At 40.9% G+C, this 15,665-nt stretch overlaps 1 protein-coding gene across 1 annotated transcript in view; it reads left to right on the forward strand.

The window, feature by feature from the left end:
* The window catches only part of LRP1B (LDL receptor related protein 1B), a 976,641-nt gene that overhangs the window by 562,444 nt on the left and 398,532 nt on the right, over positions 1-15,665 (forward strand). The gene's annotated exons all lie outside the window — the stretch shown is intronic.

Consider the following 15,665-nt stretch of genomic DNA (forward strand, 5'->3'; position numbering starts at 1 on the left):
TGCTGTCATTATCTGTGTCTTATTTCCAAAGACAGTCTAACATGTGGATGTAGATTCAGCACACTGTTGCAGGATACTTCAACGAAAGGCACCCAACTGGAAGAAGAATTTTGAAGAATTGTCACATTTTAAAAACAAAACAAAACAAAACTCAAGGTTCTAAGTACACAATAACTGCTGCTGCTGCTAAGGGAAACGATGCTATAGGATTTCAAAATTCTGCTGAGGCTCAGATGTGTGAGGAAGGAGCAGGCCATCGGAGTTGGTAGGTTTGACAGTATGGTGGGCTTAGAGAGAGCTGTTTATTTGGTTGGTTTTCCTTTTGCACTTCAGTTGCCCTTATAAAATGAAACATGGCAATGACTGTTACCTCAGAGTAGCATTGAATGGTTTAAAGAAATTTATTACACAGGCTCTTTTCTTCCTGCCTTCTCATCTGATATGGAAGAAGGAAGCAGAGCCCTCATTTTTGCATTTCTCCAAAGTACTGGCAATCTATCATTCCAACAAGAAGAATGAAGATGAAGAGTTTGAAGAATGGTGGATAAGTCAATCTCTGTCCATATGTGAGAGATGGAAAAAGTCTGTAGGAATGGAATTTATAAGTGGAGTTCATGTGAGTGGAAGTGAATGAGAAGTATGTGTGTACCTTGGTGGCATGAGTGTGTGTAATGCCCTCTCAGTAGCTAACACTGGGTATTTTCGAGTCCCATTTTTTGCATTTTTCCAAGTTTCCAAGTGTGATATCTAGAATTTGTCTGGTTTCTAGCATGGTTTATGGACTGAAACTGCCTTGTTGGAAGACCTATGTTAGGAATTGGCAAGGGGACTGCATCCCTGCTGGTTCTGCAGCAGCTTTTGAAAGCACCAAACAGTCCCCTAGCCCAATCCGTTAGGTGGCCCTTCTAGGCCGCTTAACAGATTGGGGCTAGGGGACTGTTTGGTGCTGATTCCCATTTTACCTGTACAGCATGTTACAGAAGAAGATGCTGGAGGGCTACTGTTTCTCTCCTTGGTCATTGCCCTATCACATTCCACAGGGATACGTTCCAACTACATGAAACCTCTGAAAGAGGTCTTTTGGAGATTTGGAGTACAATGTCATCAATATGTCATTTCTATCTCTTCTTTCCACAAGATTCCAGAAAAGTAGTGGGGAGCCTCAACTAGTATCTGGGGATTGTTTAGTGCTTGAGATTTAATCCAGACAAGATGCCTTTTTTCAGTAGGAAACCTATTCTGGGAATGGATGTTGAACACGTTTTGGATGGGGTGACATTCTGTCTAGGTTCACAGTTTGTGAATGAACCTGCTCTCCCACTGCCTGCTACCTCCAGGCCTCTTCTTTTGGCTGCCTTTGACCTGACATTCTTCTCCCTTCTACGCATGGAGGATTGCAACTCAAGGTTGTAGCTGGGTCAAGAGCAGGTCTGTACAGCTTCAGCTAGTACAGCCCTTCTGGAAAAAGGCAGAACTGGTTTCTGTTACATATTCTTAGGTCATATCCAAGTTAGACTACTGCAATATGCTAAATGTGAGGCTGCTTTTGAAAACTATTCAGAAATTGCAACTGATGCAGAATGCAGCTGTTAGGATGCTTTCAAGGGCCTGTTGGGCAAGAATGGAGAGGGGAATTACCTCTGTTTCAGACCCACTCTCATTCCCTAGCATTTTTAGCACTCAGCCAACTAAATGATAGAAGAAAAGAAATGATTATATTTAATTGTTTCCAGAACTGCTCCCACGTCAAGTATTATTGGGCAATCTCATTGAATGGAAATTAACGAAGTTTGTTTGTTTGTTTGCACCACATCATTTTCTGAGAGAAATATAACTTTCTGTAATGTTGCCTGGACAAAACATGCCCTGAAGGCATTTGTTAAATGATGTCCTAGCTGCCAGAGAAGTTTCTTTATTGGGAATGTACATGAATTATTTCTGTTGCTTAATGATTACATTTTTGTTAGCTGCAAACATTGCTCACAATGTCAGAGTACACATTGACAGAGAACTGACTTCTTTTATTTTTAGTTTTATTTTTCCTCAAGGAAGACCTATCTGGACCTCCTTCTTTCAGCATGGGTGAATCTGTGCAGTCTTGCCTGCCCAAACACATCACCCTCTAACTCCACAGTTCTTTTATTGAAACTCTGCAGTCAAGCAACATTAGGGGACTATTAGTTGTGACAAACAGTTAGCGAGAGGCAAAACTGAAATATGTTCTCAGAAAAGAAGCTTGGACTCAAGAAAAAGAGGTCAGGTTGAAAGTAAAATGCTTGACACTCCATGGATGGAACCGTTGAGGCAAAGATTTCCTCAAGCCCCAGAGCTCATGTTTCATACTGTTTCCCCTTATGAGGTTTCTGTGGATTCTCTTGATGTGGCATATCAAAGAGGGGCAATACTTGAGTATGCATTGAAGAAAGTGCTTGTCAGTTACGTTTTTCTTAATTAGTGGCTCCTTGGACAATCCAAAAGTTTGGGGAACCTTTCAAAATAGCAAACTACTTCAGGACATGTGATAAATAATCATCAAATTGGACATATCTGATACCAGAGAGCATGTGTTTGTAGAACAGGACTACCATGACTCATGGACAAACTGCTGTCCATTGCATGGTAGAGTTCCAGATGATGACATCTTCCAAGTGTAACTCTCTGATATTTTCTCACTGCTTCTTCCATCTTTTTTCTTACTGCAAAAGAATTTGTTGCAGAAAAGACAGGCAGGTGCACAATAGAGGGACAGAAGCCTTTTGAATGGTAACACTAGGAGCTGTCCATCTGGAAGCTCTGCTGTAATCTGTGGCTCCAGAACTAAAAGTTCTACCATGCAGTTGGACTGTAGTTTGTAGAACAGGGTAAGTGGGACCAAACAAATTGTATGGTAAAGCTTTAAGTGCTAGAGTCACAGAGTCACAAGAACTCTAACGTGCAGTAGGAAAGACCTTGTATGTGGGCTATGGTAGTACTGTTCTTCAGATCTATGTGATCTGAATATTAGATTATCTTTTTAAACCTGGTATCTATACTGTAAGATTCTCAACGATCCTACTTGCATGTATTCTACATGAAGAGGTAATATGACATTGTCCAGCAGTGGTAGGTGTGATCCTTGAGGAAAGGGGCAAGAAGCTGCAGTGGTTTGGTGGCTTTAAGTGTTTAATAGCCAAGAAAATCTTGCAACTTAATCACCGCTGCCTTGAATTACTCTGGCTATTCAAAGATGATCTAAGATCAAATACCTGTGTGAAAAAAAAATCAAATATTTGTCTGATTCTCACAGCCTTGGGTTCAATTTGAATAAGCACTGTGTTCCAGGTGGTGGACTCAGCCAGAGGGAGTTTTATCTTGAGCAGGAATGTCTGCATGCTTAGGCACAAGTTTAGCTTCTGTTAAGGCAAAGTTCAAGCAAAGCAGATATCAGGTTTCAAAAAGACGAAGCAGAGCAAAGACAAAGAAAACAAGGCAGGACCTTGGATAGCTCCATTTGAGGTCTGAAAAGCTATACAAACAGGCTCAAATAATGCCTTAAATACAGCTGCAACTCCATTTTAGTGGCTATCTGTGCCTCCGGTGACAGATGCCTCCTCAGTTAAAAGGGCCTTGCCTGATTCAGCAGCTACTGGCTTTGATGGTGTGGGGGAATGGGGAACTTGGGGAGTGCGTGCATTAATGGTGCCTTTAAGGGAGCATGCCATTAGTGATGAGGGGAAAATCACATGTTTATCTTCCCCCACTGATGGGGGCCTTGAATTAATAAGGCTTTTAAGGCCACCATGGCAGGGAGGAGAGAAATGTATTTACCCTGCTGTGTTAACGGCAGCTGCCATTAATGTAGTAGGGGAAAGGGCCGAAGGGTGCAATCCCAGAAGCCAGGACAGACCCACGCCTGTGTTCTCAGGGCCTTACGAGCACTTGGGCACAGGTCCATCCTTGCACTGGGCATGTCTGCTTGGGCCTGTGAGGGCCGAGCACGAGGATGTCTGCTGCCCTTGCAGACTCAAGCAGATGCTCGCAACATCCCTAGTGGGAGAGGCTGCTCCACTGGGATTTCTGGACTGGAGTCCTAGGACAGCAACACAACCTCCTGAGGGCAAAGGGATGATGGACTTCTCCTTGCTGAAGTGCCCAGTGCAGTGGGTATGTCTGTAGCTGGTTCTGAGGGCAATTCCTTCCCCCTCTCTGATTCCTCCTATGAGTACTGTCTTATGTCCTGGACTCTGGGAGTTGGACTCTGGGGTCATGAAACCAAGCTATAGGTTCCTAGAAGCTTTTGTATTGACATTAACTTCATGGAATGAATTTCAGCCTCAGGTGATGAATATACCTGTTATCAGCTATGTGAATCAGGGACTTTAGAATGGTTTGGGGACAAAAGCACCAACATGTAGCTATAAATTATTTTGTCAGGGACGAAAGCACCAACATGTAGCTATAAATTATTTTGTCATTGTTAATGATGTTGTTTATGATGTTGTCTGTTGATGTTAATGATGGACATTTTTCTGACAGTTTTGTGACAAGCCTGGTACACTTAACAAGCCCTGTAGTCCTGATACATGTGCTGTGCTGACTGCAGTGGCACCATCAATGTGGTAGATAAGTATTGATATCGTAGGTCAGCATTTCTCAAAGTTGCAAGACTCAGTCATTTCCAGTTCTCTCAATTGGGCCCTGAGGATAGAAAGTTCAGAAGTCCCCTGGGGACTAGGTATTGTGTCCAGGGGACTTGCAAAATACATTTACCCAAAGAGTTGTTAGGCATCTTGCAACAAGGACTTAATGTGGTAGATATGCTGTAATTGGAGGGCGTAAAAGGTGGTTGCTAATGGCATGTCCTTTTCTAAAACTTGGTACCTTTAATGAAATGTTGATGTTTGGATTCTTTAATTCAGTCATGATTGAAAGTTCAAAATGTGCATATCTTTGATACAGTAAGGGCTGATTATCACTTTAGTTTTAGTCTATTATATATGCCAGTGTAAAACACAATACTGTGCCAATTGTGAATGGATCGTATGCAACTGAGGCTCCACCATAACAGGCTAAACAGCTCTGCCTTGATTTGTAAAGAGGGAATACAGCCTGTGTGAGCTCATATGTACCTCCAGAAAACAAAAATGAAAATGTACAATTAATTTGGGAAGAATGCACAATACCAGGGATCTGAACTAACACGATAACTAAACTAACCGCCTTGGGGATAATTCATGTATATGAAAGGCGAATATAAATGAAATAAAACATGAACAATTAAGTTCCATTTCTCCTATTTTGGATGTCTCCCAAACATGCAGTTTCATTTTAGAGCTAGACAGAAATATCAACAAAAGTAATTAAAAAGGTTTCACACATCCCTCATTTAGGCTAATGAGCATATGTAAGTTCTTGCTATTGTCACTTGAAGCCAATCTAGACAGTTGAAAAGTGACAGAGACCAGAAGAGTGATTGTAAAACACAAACTAATATGACTTTTGAGAAAGGTGGTTCTCAGCCAGGGTTTGCTTAGAAGATGTACATGGGAAGAAAACCCTTCAGAACAGTTGTCGGGGTGAGGGGCTCTATACATTCCATTATCTAGCACCCAGACCCATAACAGAAGGGAAAACGGGGGGAGGGGTGACTATGGCCAGTGCTGGCCAGAGAAATGGGCTTTGGAGATATTTGTTGGGCAGATGCCATTATATATCTCCAAAGCAATTTCCTCTACTCCTAAGGGCTGTAGTAGTTCAATTATTAGTTGTGCACCCTTCCCTCAAAAACATCTGCCCCTTAAAACAGTTTTGTGATTCTCAACTCCTAACAGCTCATTTATATAATATGTATGATTATGTGATGACCATATTCAGACAGCACTATCACCATAAAAGCCCCTAGGACTTGAGCACCCCGCCTCTTCCTCATCCCTTCATGCATGATAGTAGGAGATTGGAATTTTCCATTCACAATTTTGACAAACTAGTTTTCTGTTTTGCATTGCACATATGGACATTGCACAGTGTGAAGCACCATTTTGGGAAACTTCTGTAGCTGAGGAATTTTTGGTGAGAACCCTCCTCTCACCATCTCAGTGCACGTATCCCCTACAGGTTCCCACTTATTCCTTTAGTTCTCTTCCAACTGCCAATTGTGGTAGCCTCATTTGGGAACTTCTCTTGGTTCAATAAGCAAATTCTGAAAACTACTGAGGTTTTATTCTTCTCTTTTCTTTCTGCAGTCATTATTCCACTCTTTATTATTTATTTTCTGCTAACTTCATTATCGTGTAATGATAATTATTATCATTCCTTCCATTATTATTATTATTGTTATTATTATTTATTTATATAGCACCATCAATGTACATGGTGCTGTACAGAGTAAAACTGTGTTCACTGAGGAGGTAAACTACCACCTGCAGATGGCCAGTTTCTCTGCCTCTTTTATCTTGGAGAAGGATGCCTGTGTCCATTGCCAGGCTTTTACAAAGCAGGCTAGATGCAATCAGTCTGACAGACTTCATGCTGTGTTACGGAGAAAGGCACTTGAAGCCATGGAAGCGCCACCAAAACCTATGGCCCAGGTGGCTGCCATTATAGTGGAGGGGGGAAATATGTGATTTCCCCAGCCTTGGGGAAATCGCATCCCTGCCCCATGCTGATCGTGGTCTTAAAGGCCTCTTGGATTAAGAGGGCCTTTAAGGTGGGGGTTAAAGTGTACTTTCCGGGGGCTCTGGAAAGTGTTCAATTCCCCCAGCCATGCCATTAGCAAGTCCTCCATCCCCTATTCCCGTAGTGCTAGCAGCATTGTGCTAGCAAAACAAGGGCTTCCCTTTCCTCTCTTGCAACTTGCAGCCCCCCACATGCATCACAGATCTGCTCTGGAAGGTCTCCTAATCTTCCAAAGCAGATTTGAGGTACATGGAGGGAGCTGCAGGAGGAGGAGGAGGAATTCTGTTCCACCAGCAGTTCTCTTCCATTGGTGGAATGATGCATTTGGATATAAATATTATACATACATATATTTAATAGACAAGAAATGCTAGGAAATGCTGATTTCTGGGAATAATGTTGGTTTCTGAGGAGAATTTAGGGGAAATAAATGGAAGCATGCCTTCTTAACACTGTTGTAATTACCTCTTATTTATGTATTATTAGTCTGTCTATGCATAGCTAATAATACAAAAAAGGATCTGCTTGTTTATGATCTCTGTAAATAGGATATGATTTTAAGGCCTATGTGTACTTTAAAAATGCTAATTTAAGTTGGAGAAAGCATAGCAATTTCAAATACTGTGAATCAATTTCGTTTGCTTAGCAATTCCCACCCCCATGCCAACCTGCACAATAAAGGCTGATAAATGAATTCCCCTTTTAAAAGCTGACTATAATAAATAGTTTTTATATTATCCCTGGAGAAACATATCTGAAGGTCTGCATTCACAGTATTAAACCATTCTACCTTTTCCCTGAAGTCGTTTTCTTTAATAACTTTTTACTAGAAAGTAAATCCATATTTTATTAAAATATTGTGTACAACTTTAAAATTTTAATTACCCACTGCTTAACATCTTTATGGGATAACATTAAAATGACAGCATTAATTTTGTGGAAAAGAAACTACTTTTTTTTGCCTTGAAGTTCATGACGTAGAGAAAAACCGGAGCATTAACTAGAATTGCAATAAGAATGAGCAGAACATTGCATGTTGCCTTGGGCCAGAGACAATTGGAAATAGCCAAAGTATTGTAGGTCAAAATAATCATGCTATATATTCCCTTTAGTAGTTTGGTTCACTAAACTTTGAGTACTTGATGGCACATCTCTTGATCCTAAATTATGCTTTAATTTTAAGTTAAAAAGCAGATTACTTAACTGGTCTGAAGTAAATAAGCAGTTTGTATTTATTGTCTGCACAGATTTACAGGATGCTTTTTGAATGTATCATTAAAAGAAAGAGACTATAATGGCTGTTGTACTTCTATAAATCTGCTTTCATTGTTCAGCAGACATGCCAAACAACTGGTACCCTATTGCAAATTTACAATCATTTGGCAACACCACTGAAAACCACTATTGCAGAAATGGGGGATGTGATTGTTTTTTGTTGTCACCCTTTGAATCTGGCCTGAACTTGGCAGCAAATAAGTCAGCCACTTAAAAAAACATCAAGAAGGCCATTTTTATTATTATTGTAATGCTCAAATGTAGAAAAAGCAATAAAGACGCAGACACCAGAGCTTGTGATAAATTAGGGCCTCTTTATTTATCAACAAGGGAGATTCAACCCCTTCCTGGAACTGCATGTGAAAAGTGCGGGAATCAATATGTACTAATCTCAGGCTACTTGCCTGGTTTAAGGGTGAGCCACTCTCTAAAGCCAGGAGTTGGGTAACCCAACCCCTTTCTTATACAACACTTTGAGAGTGTAGGGAGACCGCCCCACGTCATCCCCACGCAGAGCCTTAAAACCATGAGTAGATGAGGCAGGAGGACCTCCAAAGGCATACTATATCCAGACACGTGACCATGATAAATCCAGTCTAGTAGAAAAGGAAGGACAGGAATATTGCCTTCAATAAAGGCAATGGAAAACAATTTGTTCTCTTTAGCCACCAATATATGTGATAAGAGAATATGGTTATATTTGAACTCATACACACTCACACAAATCTCTCTCTCTCTCTCTCTCTCTCTCTCTCTCTCTCTCTCTCTCTCTCAGATTCCTAGGGAATTTGTGGAACTATTCCCTTCAGGTTTCTTAGTTTGGGTAAACATTTGTTGGGGAACATTAAAATGTTTCTTTTCAGTGTTTCTTTTCAGACCACCATAGTTAGGACTTCATGATAGAATTTTAGAATGTGTGTGAACTGAATGATTTAATCCAATCCAAATAATTCAGAATGGAGAATAACAAAGAGCCAAAAAGATGTCTCAAAATTTGCAGGGCATAGCCAACAAAATGGGAAAGGAGGTTCAGTGTAAGTTTAAAGTGCATGTTGTAAGTGTAATTGCACATTGGGGCAAAAAATAAATAAATCCTAGCTGCACTTACACACAGATGGGGTCTGACCTGGTGGTGACTAACCAGGAAAGAAGAGAGGTTTTGATGGATAGCTCAGTGTATAGCAACTGTGAAAAAGTTGAATTCCATCATAGGGACCATTAAGAAAATACAATAAATTTACTAATACATAGTACTGCTGTCAGGGATCTGCCAGCCCCCATCATTGTAAGCTTTTATGAAGGCCCTGAAAACATATTATTTTACTTTGGCCTTTCCCCTGATATGGTTGTTGTTGTTCTGCTCTTTATTGCTGTTTCTAGCTCTGTTTTATTGTGGTTTTGCAGTTTTTAATTATTATTATTATTATTTATTTATATAGCACCATCAATGTACATGGTGCTGTACAGAGTAAAACAGTAAATAGCAAGACCCTGCCGCATAGGCTTACATTCTAATAAAATCTTAATAAAACAACAAGGAGGGGAAGAGAATGCAAACAGGCACAGGGTAGGGTAAACAGGCACTGGGTAGGGTAAAACTAGCAGTATAAAGTCAGAACAAAATCAAGTTTTAAAAGCTTTAGGAAAAAGAAAAGTTTTTAGCTGAGCTTTAAAAGCTGCGGTTGAACTTGTAGTGAGTTTTTAATTGCTTTTTAAGACGGTGTTTGTTTTTTATTATGTGTTTTATTATTGTATGCTGCCTTGGGAGGGCTTCTGACCCAAAAGACAGCCAAGAAATGTTTTAAATAAATAAATAAATAAATAATGTGTTTACGCAAATCTATCATGCAAAATACTTGGAATATACATGTACAGTTCCGGTTGCCACATATCATAAAGGATATGATAGAGCTGTAAAAGGTGCAGAAAATGACTACCAAAACAATTAAGGGATTGGGCCACCTCATCTTTGAAGAAAAGTTACAACCTTTGAGGCTGTTTAGTTAACAAAAAAAGTGTGTACGTGTGTAAGATATGATCAAAAGAATTAAAAACATGCATGGTGTAGGTAAAGAAGATATGAGGAAGTGTTTCTCCCTCTCTCATGAGGATGGCTATCAATGGCTGTTACTCATGGTGGTTATATGTAACCTCCAAGTTCAAAGGCCATATGTCACTGAATACCAATACCTTGGGAACACCAGTCAGGGCTATTGCCCTTATGCTCTGCTTGTGGACTTCCAAGTAGCATCTCTTTCACCATTCTGTGTGAAACAGAATGCTGAGTAAGATAGACCAAAGGTCTGCTCCATCTGGATTCTAATCCAGCATGGATCTCCTATTCACATGAAAATATTGCTGTATTTATTAATTTATTTATTTTTGTACCCCACCTTTCTACCCCAAAAAGGGGACTACAGGCATAATGAAAATTGATTAAAATGTTAACATAGAATAAAAATATAACAATTACAGAATAAAAATATAAACAGCACCCAACCCAATACACTCAGTTACATGTAGAAGGCCTTCTTGAATAATGTGGTCTTTGACTGCCGGCAGAAGGACAGCAGAGCAGAAGCAAACCTAGCATCCCTTGGGAGGGAATTCCGCAGCCAGGGAGCAGTCACTGAGAAGTTCTTCTTCTCTCGGGTCACCACCAAACACACTTCTGAAAGTGGTTGTCTTGAAAGAAGGTGGGCCTCTGCAGAATAGCTTAAGACCTGGGCAGACTCATATGGGAGAAAGCAGTCTTTCAAGTTGCCGAGTCCCAAGCTATATAGGACTTTATAGCTCATAACCCAGCACTTCGTATTCTGCCTGGAAACAGAGTGGCAGCCAGTGAAGCTGCTGTAACAAGGAAGTCACATGCTCCCTGTAACCAGCTCTGGTCTACAGTCTGGCCAAAGCATCCTAGACCAACTGAAGTATTTGACCAGGTTTTGAAGGTAGACCCACATAAGAGTGTATTACAGTAGACCAAATGGAATATAACTAAGGAATGACTGTGGCAAGATCAGACATCTCTAGAAATGAGGCAGTTGGTGCACTTGTCTCAGGCCAAAACCTCAGGGCCAAGTCCAAGAGTATACCCAAACTGCAAGCCTGAATCTTCGGGAAAATGTAACACCATCCAGCACAGGTTACAATATGTCAGGTGAATATATATATATATATATATATATATATATATATATATATATATATATATATATTTCCATTTACCACAGAGCTGGGGATGTTATTTTCAGTTTCATGCTGGAAGTGCTAGTCATTGGTTTGTCTTCAGTACAACAGGAAAGAGAGAATAACATTCACAGCTCTCATGCCAATGAAGAGCAATTTCACAAGGACTGATATGAAACTGCTTGAATGGTATGAGATCTGTGAAAAACAACCGTCTACAAATATTACAAACAACACAAATGATTTTTCCCTTGATAACTGTCATTCAGATTGCTCTTCTGGGCAGTCCTTGATGTGTTATTTGCCCTTGGCAACTAAGACAACTGGTGGAATAAGCAACTAACTTGATCAGTGCTTCAGAAATGTAATTTTCTATGGTGCTTAAAATATGTATAGAGGATTACATACTGGAAAAAGACTATTAGCATACTAATAAAGGGCTATTAAATCCTTAGCATATTATGGACATACTTCAAGTATGTGTGCGGGGAGGCGGTTCTCATCAAAGGAAATGGCAAGATACAGTGCTGTAGTAAGGAATGGACAATGACCTTAGCAAGAGGTCTTTTGTGAACCGCCCAGAGAGCTCCGGGTATTGGACGGTATAGAAATGTAAAAAAAAAAAAAAGAGTGGAAATGCATGCATTCAGGTGGGCCAGTGGGCAGGGAGGTGAGAGGCCATGGATCTGTTGGCCCCTGTCCCAACCCCTTGGACAAGAGAGCAAGTTAGAGAAGGAAAGGCTGGTCTAATGAAAATTGCTGCTAAGGAGAGGCAGAAATAGCCTCCATCACTCCTCCTGCTCTGCCAGCAAAAACTTGGCAAGGCTCAGTATGAATGGAGAACTCTGTCAACAGAGCCCTCCATCATTTGGACAGCTAGCCCATAGGATTGCTCTCGAAGAACTTGGAATACTATCCTGCTCTTGTTGATGCTGAGGTGTCTGCTATGCTAGGTATTCAGCAGCATGTCAGGGTACAACACATTAATGTGATACTGTGGGTGTGGAAGAGGCTAGGGTCATGAAAAGTAGAACCCGTAAAATGGGATGTCTGGAGAACAGGATGGGGCTTAGGAGAAAGAGGCAGCTCCTCCCTTCCCCCTATTGTTGCCTGGCACATTATTGCCCCAAACTCATGTGCATGTTTGTGTACAGCTCACACCATGCACCATGTACTCCGCCCTGAGATCTTATTGATATAGGGCGGGACATACTTGTTTTGAATACATAAATAAAATAAATTGTCACTGAATGTAAATTGGGAGGAAGGGGGCATATTGGTAAGAGCAGTGTAGACTGGGAACCTTCTTACTCACTGCCTCATCAACCTTTCGACTCAACTCTTCTGTTTCCCTTGTCAAAGTACTTCAAAATTCTCCACTCTCATGGCTCTCTCAGTTTTCCGCATCTATCCACCCAAATAAAGCAGCCTTTTAAGTCTAAGCCTACTCTTTCAAAGCTATATTTTGTGGCCTAGAAAATAACAGCAGATCTAATAAGGAAGGCATAGAGACAACGAAAGTCATGCTTATTAGCAGTTGCAGGGATGGGTGAACCTAGGGTGACCAACTGTCAGGATTTCCCCGGATTTGTCCTGGTTTTGTTCTTTCCATGGTGTCAGGGGGGATTTTCTATAATTTTCAATAATGTCCTGGAATGACACACCTTCCTCTTTAAGGCTGCCATTAGAATGGCAGGAGGGAATGACATGCTTTCTTGAGGCACATCATTCCCCCACCCCAAGCTCCAATTGAGGTCTTAAAGGGGAAAGTGGGTCATTCGTGGACATTATAGAAAAGGCCCCAATTGGAGTGGATGGTGGTGGTGCAGAATGAAATCCTTTCCCCTCCTCCACTCCAATCGGGTTCTTTAAGGTGGCGGGGGAATAACGTACTTTCTGCAGGACTCAGAAAGCTGCTTCCCCCCCACACACACTAGGTGTCCTCCTTTTTGGTTTCCCAAATATGGTCACCCTAGGTGAACCTCTTTGTTTTGTTTTCTCTTGCATTCAGTTATTAGTCTGTACATAGGAAGGAAAGGAACCTCTCGTATAAGCACTGAGTCATTACTGATTCTTGGAGGGACGCCAGCTTTCGCTGATGTTTTCTTGGCAGGCCTTATAGCGGGGTGGTTTGCCGTTGCCTTCCCCGCCCGTTATTACCTTTCCCCCAGCTAACTGGGTACTCATTTTACCAACCTGGGGAGGATGGAAGGCTGAGTTGACCCGAGCCGGCTGCCTGAAACCAGCTTCCGCTGGGATCCAACTCAGGCCATGGGGAGAGTTTCAGCTGCAGAAACTGCTGAGCTTTACCGCTCTGTGCCACACGAGGCTCAGTTTGAACATAATTTGCCTCTAAATTAGCAGTTACCACATAGGTCTAAAATGTAATGTGTAAATAGGTATAGCTATTCCCAACATGGAGAGGACCATGATGTACCTGTATAGCTGTTAAAAATGAGGTGGCCTTTCAGGGAAAAAAACAGCTGGCAACCGTAATTAAGTACTAACATGGTTGAGTATACAGGGATTCAAACCCAGACTTTGAAGAGCAAAACAGTCAAAGACCTGGGCAAGGATGGATGAATCTGTCACTTCTGGTTTCTCTCATATACATTTTTTAAATCTCAAGTTCTTTTTGTCCCTAATATGGACAATTTTGCATTTTTTCATAAATTCTTTTGGAAATTGAAGTGAAACAAAGTTCTTACCCATCCGCAAGCAATAGCTGGAGGAACAGGCCTTAAATATCAGCCAATAGGGGCTTTTCTGTCACTCCAGTTTCCAGCCAAATATATTTTCATTACAACTGTTAGAGGTACTGTAGTAATACTTAAGCTATTGTCTAAGTAATTGATGCAATAATTAACCTGACAGTGAAATCTGAGTTTTAGTGGAAACTCCTATTTTGATATTTTCATCTCAAAAAGCCAAGGTAGTGAGAGGTAAATTAAGTCAACCTTAACTCTCATATGTCTCAGTTAAAGAGATGGTAGCAAGTGAGATTCTACCATTACTGAAACTAATCCTGTTTCGATGTAATCAGCTCCTTGAATGGGAGGTCAATGGGAATCCCATGTAAAAATGTAATATAATGAATGAAATTTCCTTGTCTTTCTACATTGTGTTGCCTTGTTACATCTAATAAAATTTAGCACTCTGCTATAGGATTATTAGCATACTAATGTTAATTAACATCCTTTAAGTTTACAGTGCTGCAGTGACAAAAAACAATAACAATAAGGGCATTGTGGGGAATGTGGAGTGTTTGAAATAACAAGGCAGACACAAGATTGAGATTTAAATAGGGCCACATTTATTAATAGATTTGCACTAAGGGAAAACCTAAGCGGGCATCTTCTCTAATCCGGTCTCATGCTGTGGTTTTATTGGGCGAGACATTCACGGCCTGAGAGTGGTGCCTCAATGTTCACCATCTCCCAGGCTTCCCCTTTTGGGGTAGGGAGGTCTTCCGTGTCACCGCCCCTTGCACTGTAAAGCTCCAAGTCGATGAGGAAGGTTGGCCTCAAAGGTAACCCTTATTCCCGCCAGCTGGGCCATAAAACTAACTGGTGCGGAACCTCAGGAATTAGCGTTCACTGCAATGGTGCCTCAGAATGCTCACCGACCCTAACCCTGCTCAAGATGCCCGCACATACCTGCCTATCATAATTGTGACCAAATTGTTAATAAAGCCAAATCAACCTAATTATTTCTCCCTGTCTGTCTTACAGTGTAAAGTAGGCGAAAAAACTCATAACCAATGAAAGATTATGAGCAAAAAATTCCTACTCGGCCTCCCTAATGGAAGACCAACAAGCCCACACTGCCTATAGGGAGGGAGGGAGGGAGCTGCGTTGCAAAGATGAGGAAGAGGGGAGGGTACCATGATTTTATGGTCTCAATTTCCCCCTCCCCTCTCCATTGAGGCCACAAATGGCCTGCCTCCATGCCTTGTTTCCCACTCCCACCCACAATAGCCTTCCCACACCCTGCCTGTGCCAGGCATGAAAGTAAGGCATATGTTTTTAAAAGTCAGAATTTTCTACTCTCAATTTGCTTCTGCATACTAGCTCCTAACATGTATTAAATTTGGATATCTAGTTTATAAATCAAAAAATATTTTTATATAAACAAGATTTTTAAAATGTGAAACATTTCAGCATAAAACTAGCTTCAATCAGTAAGTAATATATTCAGTAAGTAATATATTCTTACTTACGCTTTAAAGTGAGTACAATTTACATGATAGGGAGCACAATTTGGTGTTTCACCCAGGGACACTAAAAGCACCACTGAAACTCTCTTAATAATATTTTGAGATACAAGTTAATTAGTGTGTACATAATTTGCCTCTAAATTAGTAGTTACCACATAGGTCTAAAATGCAATGTGTAACCTTCAGAGGTTAGTTCCAAACATATTTGAATAACCAGCAGGGGGAGGGGAAAACAAGCCAAGTAAAAAAAGAAGAAACATCTCCAAAGGTTTGTTAAACTAGGTATATTGGAATCAACTTGCCTGACAACTACAGGGCTACAAAACTCAAAGAA

This window comes from Elgaria multicarinata, chromosome 2 (genome assembly GCF_023053635.1).
Source record: "Elgaria multicarinata webbii isolate HBS135686 ecotype San Diego chromosome 2, rElgMul1.1.pri, whole genome shotgun sequence".
Taxonomy (NCBI): Eukaryota; Metazoa; Chordata; class Lepidosauria; order Squamata; family Anguidae; genus Elgaria; species Elgaria multicarinata.